Here is a 12,585-nt window from a genome sequence, read left to right on the forward strand (position 1 = left end):
GACTCCTAGGTATTTAATTTTCATAAATGGGATTTTTTTATTACTCTCTCCTGTATTTAATTATTTGCATATAGAAAATCCATAAACTTTTGCATGCTGACTTTATGATGTGTCTATTAATTCTAGAAGTTTTTTTAATAAATACATTCTTTAATTGAATCACTATAAGATTCACAGTTATAAGCTTGTTGATGATTGAATTTTAGTCATACAAGTACAATGCCCTTCACCAGTGCATATTTCCTGTCATATCAATCACTGCATATTTTCTGTCATGAATGTCCCCAGTTTCCTTCCTCCCTTCATTCCACCCTGTCCTCACCCTGCCTGCCTCTATGGCAGACATTTAAAAAAATCTCTCTCTTTTCATTTTTTTTTCTTTTAGACACTGTGGTTTGCAATATTGTTACTAAAGGGATATCATGTAAATCACTTGATCTCCTTTTAACACCCAATTCTTGTCCAGAGTGATCATTTCCAACTCTTTGTCCTAATGGTCCCTTCTCTGTTCTAACTGCACTTGCTTGCTATTTGTGGCAAACTTCCAACACATGGACTGGTCCTTCTGGCCCTTATCTCTATTGTCTTTATATATAATTACCATACCATTTTCTTTTTTATATCCCTCAATGAGTGCAATTATTCTATGTCTATGACTTTTCCTCTGACTCATTTCACTCAGCCTAATACTCTCCATATTCATCAATGTATAAGAAAATGTCATTAGTTTATTTTCCTAACAACCATGTAGTATTACATTGTGTAGATGTACCACTGTTTCTTCAGCCACTCATCTGTTCTTGGGTAGTTGGGTTATTTCCAGATTCTGGTTATTGTGAGTCATGTTGCAATAAGCATAGGAATGTAGAAGACTTTTCTGCATTGCATTTTTGGGCTCCTAGGATATATTCCTAGGAGTGGTATTGGTAGGTCAAATGAAAGCTCAATTTCTAGTTTTTGAGTAATATCCATATTGTTTTCCCGAAAAGGCCGGACCAGTCTACATTCCCACCAGGAGTGAATGAGAATCCCATCGGTGACAACTCTGGTTGTTCTTGTTCTTTGCGATGTGTGCCAGTCTCTATTATGTGAGGTAATATCTCATCGTTGTTTTGATTTGCAACTCCTTGATGATTAACTTTTCATGTGCCTTTTGGCCATTTGTATTTCTTCTTCGAAGAAGTTTCTGTTCATCTCTTCTTCCCAGTTTTGGATGGGGTTAGATGTTTGTTTCTTGTTAAGTTCTGCCAGTACCTTATTAACCTCTTATCGGATGGTTATTGTGTATATAGCTTCTCCCATTTGTTTCTAGAAAGTTCCCCCTTCTCCCAGGAGGTTTTTTTGATAGTGTCTTTAGTGCTTTCTAAGAATAGTACCATATTTCTGCCAGTACCTTATTAACCTCTTATCGGATGGTTATTGTGTATATAGCTTCTCCCATTTGTTTCTAGAAAGTTCCCCCTTCTCCCAGGAGGTTTTTTTGATAGTGTCTTTAGTGCTTTCTAAGAATAGTACCATATCATCTGAAAATATAGAAAGCTTGACTTCTTTTCATATCTGGATTCCCTTAACATTTTTTTTATTGCCTATTGTTATGGTAAGGACTTCTAGTACTATATTAAATAGAAGTGGTAGGGGAGGGTGGCCTTGTCTCTTTTTTAAATTTGTTTGTTTTGTTTGCTTTTTGGACTCCTGGCTCTGCACTCAGAAATTACTCCAGGCAGATTCAGGGGACAATATTGGATGCTGAGGATCTCATCCAGGTTAACTCCATGCAAGGATATACCCTACCTGCTACCTTGTTGCTCTGGACCCTACCTTGCATTTTGTTTGTTTGTTTGTTTTGGCCATACCTGGTGATGCTCAGGGATTGCTTCTGGTAAGCTTGGGAGACCATCTGGGATGCTGGGAATTGAACCCAGTCTGTTCCGGGTCATCTGCTTACAAGACAAATGTCCTACCACTGTGTGATCTCTCTGGCCCAATTTTGTCTTTTTATATGTCAGCTAATTAATAAGCTGTCTTTTGTTGCCTTTTTAGATATAGTTACCAACCTTATTTAGTCTCCTATCCCACTATGAAAAATGATTACTTGGTGTCTGGAAATCTACATTCTTTAAGTGAGCAAAAATAAATTACTTCCAATTGTACCTGAGGCTAACTCCCTCTTAGATCATTTCAGAGACCCTCTGAGGGTGGTATTACCCACTATGAATAATACTTACCTATTTTATTACTGATAAATAAGCTATTTCACAAAATTAATTGGATGATATATATCCTATTATAATAATGAATATAATTACTTAATATATTTAAAATAAAGTTTAATAGTTCTATGTATATAATCTCATTTAATATCCATAATAACTCATTTTACAGTTCAAGAAACTGTTTTCAGTGACTTATGTAAAATGAGGAGAAGAGTGATTGTCTACCACATTTCCTTTATACTTTAGCTATCTGGAGAAGTGTCTTGGAGGGTCAGATTGATAATGTTTTAAATGAGCGCCTACATTGTGAGAAAGCTCATGCCACACCAGTTCCACTAAGCAGTGGTCAGACTGTCCCTGAGTTCCAACAACTCAACATGGTGCATGAATTAATCTCCAACCCAATTTCTTGGGAAGTCATGGAACTTAGACTGAAGTAAGGAATTGCTCCTTGTAGGAAAATCAAATATCACCTCTACTTATTTATTTTAGTTTGTTTATCCATTATCTTTCCTTGCAGAAAAGAATTTTAGAGGATATAATAGTGATGTAGAACAGTTTTGTTCAGATATTATAAGGAGAGAAAGAAGAGAGAATAATGTACTCAAGAGAGAATATGGGCTTCTTCAGAGGGAACAGAGCCGAGTGTATCCCATAAAGTAAAATGATGGAATTATAGATTCCAAGTTGAGATGCGTTTGACCCAAAAATAGATAAATCTACTATTTATCTTTACAAAGTTAGTTCTTATAAAATGTAATTATTTAAAACTTTACTCCAGGCACTGTCATTCACCGTACTGTAAATAACAGTACTGATGGGATATTATGCATAACACAATCCCTCAACAAAGTTGGTTTTATTTTCCTCCCACATTGTCTTTACTTGGGGCCTTCTATATAGATAAGAACCTATTGCTAAAACACTCAATGACAATGAGATTAGAGGTATCTTCAAGGAGGAAATGCCACTGTCCAAACAAGTGGAAGCAGAGATAAACAAATGGGATACATCAAATTTCTGCACTTCAAAGGAAACAGCAACTAGGATAAAAAGATCATACATAGAAAGGGAGAAATTATTCATCTAATACCCATAGATAAAGAGCAAATATCTAAGATCTACAAAGTACTGACAGAACTTAAGAAAAAAACATGGGCCCGGAGAGGTAGCACAGCGGTGTTTGCCTTGCAAGCAGCTGATTCAGGACCAAAGGTGGTTGGTTCGAATCCCGGTGTCCCATGCCTGCCAGGAGCTATTTCTGAGCAGACAGCCAGGAGTGACCCCTGAGCACCGCCAGGTGTGGCCCAAAAACCAAAAAAAAAAAAAAAAAAGAAAGAAAAAAACATAATCCCCATCAAAAAATGGGGAGACACTTTGACCTGAGCAAAAGCCAAGATCGCTATATACAGATGACTGGTTGTTACAAACAGGACTCGACAGTACGCATCCCAGGACCAACAACAACAACAGCAATGAAAACCTCTAGCCTAGCTTTTGGTCTACGATCTGTTCAACAAACAAGATCTCCAACTCCAGAGGTCTGAATGAGACAACAGCAACTGAACGGGTATTCCGGAAACAGAACGAAAGACTTTATCCCAGGCTCCATCCTAGGAGCAAAATAATGACCAAGACCACCAATTACAGAAGATGGATTAAAACGACACTGAAGAAGCAGAACTGCTAGAACCACAAAGAAAGACTCCATCATAAGCTCCATTCTTTGAGCTGCACAGTCACCAAGATCTCTAGATATAGAGGTCTGATTTTACCATCCAAGATGAAGCAGAAGTCTTCCATACACCACAAAAGCACCGAGGGGAGAGTAAATGATTATACAAGGAGTCTACAGTTAATCCCATGACAGTATACTTCAGGGGTGGAGAAACCCTGTAACTCCTCTAGGCCAAGGGAATTCCCTCTAATATCCCCAATACTTAATGTGCCTAGGCAGGGGGAAAAACACACACAAAATAATCATCTTTCCACACATGTTATTTATGTGTGTGTGTGTGTGTGTGTGTGTGTTTGGTTTTTCGGGCTACACCCGTTTGATGCTCAGGGGTTACTCCTGGCTAAGCGTTCAGAAATCGCCCCTGGCTTGGGGGGACCATATGGGACAACAGGGGATCGAACCGAGGTCGCGATCTTTCCTTGGCTAGCGCTTGCAAGGCAGATACCTTACCTCTAGAGCCACCTCGCCGGCCCCTCATTTATTTATTGATTGATGGATTTTTTTTGATGTCTTTATTTTGGTGTAGATATTGAAGTTGATATCTCCAATTTTATTTTATTTTATTTCATTTTATTTTATTTTATTTTATTTTATCTTATCTTTCTCTTTCTTTTTGCACTCCGGCATGATTTGATTTCAGAACCGAGCCTATTGTGTGGTGCTTGTCTTTATTGCTGTAGTGCTCACCGAAATTTGATATTTCTTTCTGTATTGTTGTGGTGTTTCGATTATTTTTCATGTCCTCTCTCTTTTTTTTTTTTTTTTTTTTTGTGGGTCACTCCCGGCAGTGCTCAGGGGTTACTCCTGGCTCCATGCTCAGAAATTGCTCCTGGCAGGCACGGGGGACCATATGGGACGCTGGGATTCGAACCGATGACCTCTTGCATGAAAGGCAAACGCCTTACCTCCATGCTATCTCTCCAGCCCCCCATGTCCTCTCTCAAACTGAGGTTGAAAGCCTCTAGATTGGTCTCCGCCCATTTTCAGCGTATTTGACTTCTTTTTTTTTGTACCCCATTATATTGCTTTTCTTTCCTTCAAACAAAACCACATAACTCGATTTATCTAGTTCTGCCTCTTAAATAGAGGGGGAAACAAGGGAGTGTACCAGGTCCAAACAGATATATGACCACTGATAGTAAGCTAGACAAAGAGGGGACCACCTACAGTAGCAGCCTGGGGGGTGATGGTAGGGTATATGGGTTGCAGAAAGGGAACTGGGATGGGGGGAGGACAAATTTGGTGATGGGTGTTCCCCTGATTCAATTTTGATATGTACCTAAAATACTGCTGTGAAGGATATGTAACCCATTATGATCACAATAAAAATTAAAAAAAAATGGGGAGACAAAATAAACAGACATTTCCTTAAAGAAGAAATACAGATGGCCGAAAGGCACATGAAAAAATGTTCCACGTCATTAACATCAGGGAGATGCAAATCAAAACAGTAATGAGATAACATCTCAAACCACAGAGACTGCCACACATCACAAAGAACAAGAAGAACCACTGCTGGCATGGATGTGGGAAGAAAGAGTCTTGCTAGGATGTCATCTAAGGGAAGATCTTAGACCTTTTGTTTATCTTCATGTTCTTACCATTGTCATGATAGTTGTTAGTGTAGTTAATTCTCTAACTGTACTTACCACTCTTTGTAGTAAGCTTCATATCATGGACCAGACTATGACAATGATAGAGAGAATACAATGCCTGTCTCAAAGAAAAACTAAAGAGATGAAAGAGAAAGGAGAGTATTTTTTGAAAACTATTGACTCACATTGAATTCAATGAGGCACCAGCAGAAAGTTTAGTAAATTCTTTTTTTTTTTTTTAAAGGATAAGAGTTAAGGGCCCGGAGAGATAGCACAGCGGTGTTTGCCTTGCAAGCAGCCGATCCAGGACCTTAGGTGGTTGGTTCGAATCCCGGTGTCCCATATGGTCCCCCGTGCCTGCCAGGAGCTATTTCTGAGCAGACAGCCAGAAGTAACCCCTGAGTACCACCGGGTGTGGCCCAAAAACAAAAACAAAGGATAAGAGTTAAGAAAAAATACAGCAATAATGGTGTAAGAGTGGCAAGTGTTAGTTTTTGCAAAGGACCAGCAAAATATGGGTAAAATGAAAAAAAAAAAAAAAAAGCTTTGTCCTAAATACAAAGAGACCGTATCCCTGAAGTTCTCTGGCATAAGACCGACTCTGGGCTCCAGGCATTCTAGGTTGTCCAACCCCTGAGTCATTTTCTTTGGTGAAATTTTTTCACACATTAGCTGTTGTTGTTGTCCCGTTTCTATAGTTAAAGCTTCTGGTTTCTGTGCCAGAAGGATTCTGGTTTCTGTGTTTTATCAAAGTCAGGATATGGAGCATTCTCCAGTTTCACCTCACCATCAGATGCGGCGCATCCTGCCCTGCAAGCAAGTTGCTGCTGTCTCTGAGTCATCTGGGTGTCAGGGGGACACTCCTTGGAGTAAAGTCAATGGCAGGGTAGCTGCAGGGTCTCTCCTGGTTGTGGTTTGCCTCCTGGGGATGTTGTAGAAAATTGTGGTTGTTTCCATAGATGGTCACTGCTTCAGGGGTGTATGGGAAATGCCCATTCTTTGAAGGCCTGAGCCCAGTCATTATGCCAGTGTTCAGGGTATAAGGCCTAACTGCATTCCCAAATTTGTGTTCCTATCTCTGTTAGAAAATAACTTGTGGGGCCGGGCGGTGGCGCTAAAGGTAAGGTGCCTGCCTTGCCTGCCCTAGCCTTGGATGGACCGCGGTTCGATCCCCTGGTGTCCCATATGGTCCCCCAAGCCAGGAGCAACTTCTGAGCACATAGCCAGGAGTAACCCCTGAGCGTTACAGGGTGTGGCCCAAAAAAACAAAACAAAACAAAACAAAAAAGAAAATAACTTGTTTGCATATGTACTATTTTCCCATGTTAATGCCCCTATCCAAAAGAGGAACCATGCCACAATGTATTATTGGTGCCTCTAGGGAGCCGAAGAAACAAGTCCAACAATCTCCTTAATTTGGTTCTAACATGAATTCTAAAGCAAAAGACGCTTCTACCATAATTCCTTGTTAAACAGATTTTTTTGTGTTACATACAAAGAAAGAAAGAAAAACAAACTAACAAACAAACAGAAAACAGTGGGCACAATTGTCACTGTATAAGGGGACATTCAATAAGTGTTGTAGCAGTTAAAAGAATACATCTAGGATATTTATATTATGCATGTCTCTTTTATGTCATTAAAAATAGTCGGGAGGAGAGTGCTGAATCCTGGACTCCACTTTGGTCTGAGATTTGGCCTGCTGGAGTCTGCAAAATGACTCCAAGCATTTCCACATCAGAAAATACCTTTGAGGAGGAACTGATCATAAACCAAGTATGGTAGCAACCACAGTTACGCAGTGAAGGAAGGTGGAGGACAGGCGGCAGCTTAGAATAGATAGGTAGGAACAGAGTACTTGTTTCTTTGCAGCCCGAGAGTCTAATTTTTCACTTTGGTAGTTGTTTGGCAGCTGGCTTAGGTGAGGATAATAATGACTTCATGGGTAGCCAAGAACTGAGGGTAAAAACAGTTAAATGTGGGGTAATGGGCCATAGGAGTGAGGGAGTAAAAGACTAAAAAGGAGCTTTGGGTGGTGAGCCAAGGCAGGAAGGAAATTATACAACATAGACATTCTGTATATGACAGAGTAAACCCAATAATATATAAAAAAAAATGTCTATACTAGCCTCCGCGTAGATTCAGATTAGACAGGGGAAGGAAGGAAAGTTGCCTGCGACTTCCTGAAGCCAGCATCTCTTGTGCTGCCATTCCCCATGGTGGCAAATACTCCCGGATCCCAGGAAGGAAAGAGATCCTTCAAGAGCGGGAAGCCTGAGAAGTCACCGCCCCCAACCAAACCCTCCCTCCAGAGCTGGGTGGGGAATGGGGGAGCCTGGGGTACCCTTAAAACTTCTCGGAGGGACCCAACTCATTGCTGCCCTGAGCATATGGCCCAGGGGTAGCCCTGGAGTTCCGGAGGAAGGAGGTGGAAGGGTGCTGGGGTGACCCAAGCCCTTCACCCTTCTTCCCAGGTCTGATTAAAAAAGGCCTTTGGCATGGCGGAGGTCCGCCATTCCCCATGGTGGCAAACACTCCTGGCTCCCAGGAAGGAAAGAGATCCCCTTCACGTTCTTATCAGAGCCTTTTGTTCCCGTTGGAACTTCTCTCTGGAGGGCCTAGGCCTTTTCTAGACTGGTGCTGGTGCCAGAGTCTAACCAAAACTCAGTTCTTGTATCCACAAAGTGGTGCAGGGTCTTAACACTTTTTGGGCTACTTTAGGGCTAGTGACTGAGCAACTTCTTTGAATCCTTTTTAGGTTTTATTATTCTTTTTCAGGTCCCCTCTATCTGTCCTACTGCTTAAAAACTAAGACAGAGAAGTTATATGCTTAAAGTTACATAGATTTTTGTTTTTGTTTTTGCTTTTTTGGGTCACACACGGTGATGTTCAGAGGTTACTCCTGGCTAGGCATTCAGAAATTTCTCCTGGTTTGGGGGATCATATGGGATGCCGGGGATCGAACCGAGGTCCATCTCGATCAGCCACATGAAAGACAAATGCCCTACTGTTGCGCCACTGCTCCGGCCCCATGTTACATGGCTTTTAATTGGTGGAATCAATACTAAATTTCAGACAAGTTGAGTAGGAACCTGTGCTTCACCATGACTCTCCCTGAGGGTACACACTGACAGGAAAATATATAATTTTCAAAACTGCTGATCTTTTTTGTTTTACTATGAATAGGAACCAGATTTTTATTTATTTTTAATAATTTTTATTGTGACCAATGTGAATTACAATTCTTTCACAGTTATATTTAAGGTACATAGTGACAGTGAATTAGAGTCATTCCCCTACCCGTGTTGTCTACCCTCCATTTCTGTTCCCAGCATGCATCCCATACCTCCTCCCTTTGCCCCTTGGACTGTTAGTGTAACAGGTCCCCTTTGTATATAGCTTGTTGTAGATTGGATATCTTGATTCTGTTGTCATTGGCTTTGGGTTTGGTATTTAGGTCTGATCATTTTTTTAATTTCCATATCATTAGGATGTCATATGAACCCAGATTGACAATTAAAAAAATTTTTTTTATTGAGACCAATGTGAATTACAAGCCTTTCACAGTTATATTTAAGGTACAAAGTGACAGTGATAGTACAGCAGATAGGCCATTTGCCTTGCATGGGACAGTCCCGGTTCTGTCTTGGGCATCCACTATGGTCTCCTGAGCCTGCCAGTACTTTCTGAGTTCATAGTCATGAGTAACCCCTGAGTGTTGCTGGGTTGGTTCTTGGTACTAAATGTTCCAAGAGTGGGAACTATGGCATGCTCTCCATCATATCTCCAGTTCTTGACACAGTACCAGGCCCCACCAAGAATGGTCCAGAGCATATGAACTGAATGAATGAATAAAGCATGGTCCCTCATTTTGGAGTTATAGGAGAATGATAATCAGGCCCATCAAGGGTCTATAGTGGGGTACCTAAAATATAGGTTACAATCTCACAAAGCTGAATTGTTTTAGTAAGAAAATAGTTGGTAGATGTGTATATCTATGTAGACAGACAGTCGTATACACTCAACACAGATGATTAACATGATAGGGAGAGTAGCTCTCAGAGCATAGATCCTAGGAATCTAGCTTTCTGGGAATCATTTTACTTATTTTTCTGTTTTTGTTTTGTTTTTGTTTTATAATCCATGATGCTCAGGGGTTAATCTTGATTCTACACTTAGAAATTACTCCTTGTGGGGCTCAAGGAACCATATGGAACGCCAAAGATTGAATTCAGGTCAGCCACATACAAGGGAAGTGCCCTACCTGCTGTACCATCACTCTGGCCCTGCCAGTCAGTTTTGAGTGACTTCTTCCCTGTGTACCAGTACTCTATTCTGGGCTCAAATCAGTTGTTTTGAACAAAAGTAAAAAACACTAGCTTGTGGGACTGGAGAGGTAGCACAGTGGGTAAGGCACCTATCTTGCATGTGTCTGATCAGGCTTCAATCCAGGGACTGCATCCCATATGGTCCCCTGAACAACACCAGAAATAATTCCTGAGTGTAGAGCCAGGAGTAACCCTTGAACACAGCAGAATAAGACCCAAAGACAATAAAATAAAATAATAAAAGAAAGTAAATAAAATAAACTAATTGTTTGACTGCTGGCAAGAGAGGACTAAAAGTTTTCAAAAACTTGTTTGGGGCTAAGGAGTAACACAGCAGGTAGGGTGCTTGTCTTGCACTTGGTCGAAATGAGTTGATCCTTAGTACTCTATATGGTCCCTTGAGCCCCTAAGGAGTGATCCCTGAGTGCAGAGCCAGGAATTGCCTGATATACCTGAACATTGCCTGATATGGCCTTAAGTTAAAAAAAAAAAACAGTTGAATGTTTTTCACACAAATATGGTCCAAGTTTCTTTAAAAAGCTGTTTTTTGGGGGAGCGAAAGTGATTATCTTAAAGATGTCATATTATATGACATAAATTTTAGCTTACGGTAAATGTGCTTATGGAGTAAAGAAATTCAAAAATTGTATCCTCAAAATGGTCCAAAATAATGGTTCAGTGTCTTTGAAAATCACCAGAAGGTGAAAAACGAATTAACAATAACCTACTCATGAAAAGACACTATGTCTTCAGCAGAAATTCTTGCCTGAGGTGGTGTTTCATTCCCTACTCATCTCAATAGGTAAGATAATAGCTAATGCATATTTAGATACCTAACTGAAAAGTGTTTGAGGTTCATTTGTGGGTTACATAATCCAATGACATCAATATTTACATTATTGTAAATAGATTAAATTTGCCAGTCACTGAACTTACCTGGGGATGAGGGTAAATAGTGGGGGGGGGGGGGGGCCCGGAGAGATAGCACAGCGGTGTTTGCCTTGCAAGCAGCCGACCCAGAACCAAAGGTGGTTGGTTCGAATCCCGGTGTCCCATATGGTCCCCCGTGCCTGCCAGGAGCTATTTCTGAGCAGACAGCCAGGAGTAACCCCTGAGCACCGCCGGGTGTGGCCCAAAAAACCAAAAAAAAAACCAAAAAAAAAATAAAACAAAATAGTGGGGGGGGCACATTGGGACACTGGAAGTGTCACTTTGGTGATGGATATGGTGTAGGATGATATATGCATCAAAAGTATAAACAGTGCTGTATATCTCAGTATCTATAGAAATGGTAAAAATAAATTTTATAACCAAGGTAGAATGGAAGACTGGTGCTATGAACATGTAGACTATATAGAACATATAGACATATATAAACTGCTACAGGCAGTTTATAAGAGGCATACCTTAGATCTACCCAAAGACACAAATTGAAAACTTAAAAAATCACAAAAAGATGCTCTAAGTAAAAAGCTTTAATGCCTACATTATTTGACTTTAAGAAGAACTACTAGTGCAAAAGACCATTGCCAAATTGCTGTCTAGAACTCACAGTAATAAACCACAGACTGCAGAATAGAGAAACTTAATTTTTTTTTGTTTGTTTTTTGTTTTTTGGGTCACACCTGGCAGTGCTCAGGGGTTATTCCTGGCTCCAGGCTCAGAAATTGCTCCTGGCAGGCACGGGGGACCATATGGGGCGCCGGGATTCGAACCGATGACCTCCTGCATGAAAGGCAAACGCCTTACCTCCATGCTATCTCTCCGGCCCGAGAAACTTAATTTTTTTGACATTAATAAGCAGAATGAAGATTAGTCATTTTAAAACTTTCTTTGTAATGCAATAAAGTAAAACAAACACACAACAAAGAAAAACAGAACTGATTACAAAGAAGTCACACCACAGACTTTTCACTTACTTTCTCTTAGACATCCTATCTAGTAGAAGATTTAGTGTCATAAATAGAAGTGCTATAATAAATAGACTTAGTGGCTTGTATGGTGGCCCTCCAAAAGAATTGTACACATCCTATTCCCCAGAATCTATAGACATTATTTTACGTGGAAAAGGGATCTTTTGAATATAATAAAGTTACATTTTATTATTTTCAAGGTCAGTCATATGGGAAAGAAAAACAAATTATAAATTTTTAATTAAAATGTATATTTAACCTTTATTATATGACCATTCAAGATTAAAAAATATTTTCAGTAAAACTTCATTTGCCTCATAGGTTTAATGAGCCTTTTCAAAAATATTAGTTTAATAATTTTTTGACATTGTTCCTAATTTAAAAATGTTTTCTCCCATAACTAAAATCCTAGTCTGAGATCTAAATTCTGTATTGGCTATTCCACTTAGAGAGGGCATATCCTCTGAGCAATTTTATTTTTCTCTATAGTATGAGGCTCTAAATGTTCTGTTTACCGGACTTGTCTCAATCATTGCTACTAGTGTATATTTTGATTACAAACACACTGACTCAAATTTTCTAACCCTGGGGCCCAGGAATCTATTTTGTTTAATTAGGAGATAATAGTGACTAGCCAAGTTTGAGCACTATTGGATTCCATGACATCTGAGACTCCTAAAAATACTCAAGCTTCTAACTTCCAATTCTCTTATCATTGTCTTATTTATCCTATTACATACTATTAAGAAATCCCAAAGCACAAAATGAACAATTAAAAAAACAAGATCAATAGTCAAT

The sequence above is a fragment of the Suncus etruscus genome, chromosome 11 (assembly GCF_024139225.1).
Source record: "Suncus etruscus isolate mSunEtr1 chromosome 11, mSunEtr1.pri.cur, whole genome shotgun sequence".
NCBI classification, from domain to species: Eukaryota; Metazoa; Chordata; class Mammalia; order Eulipotyphla; family Soricidae; genus Suncus; species Suncus etruscus.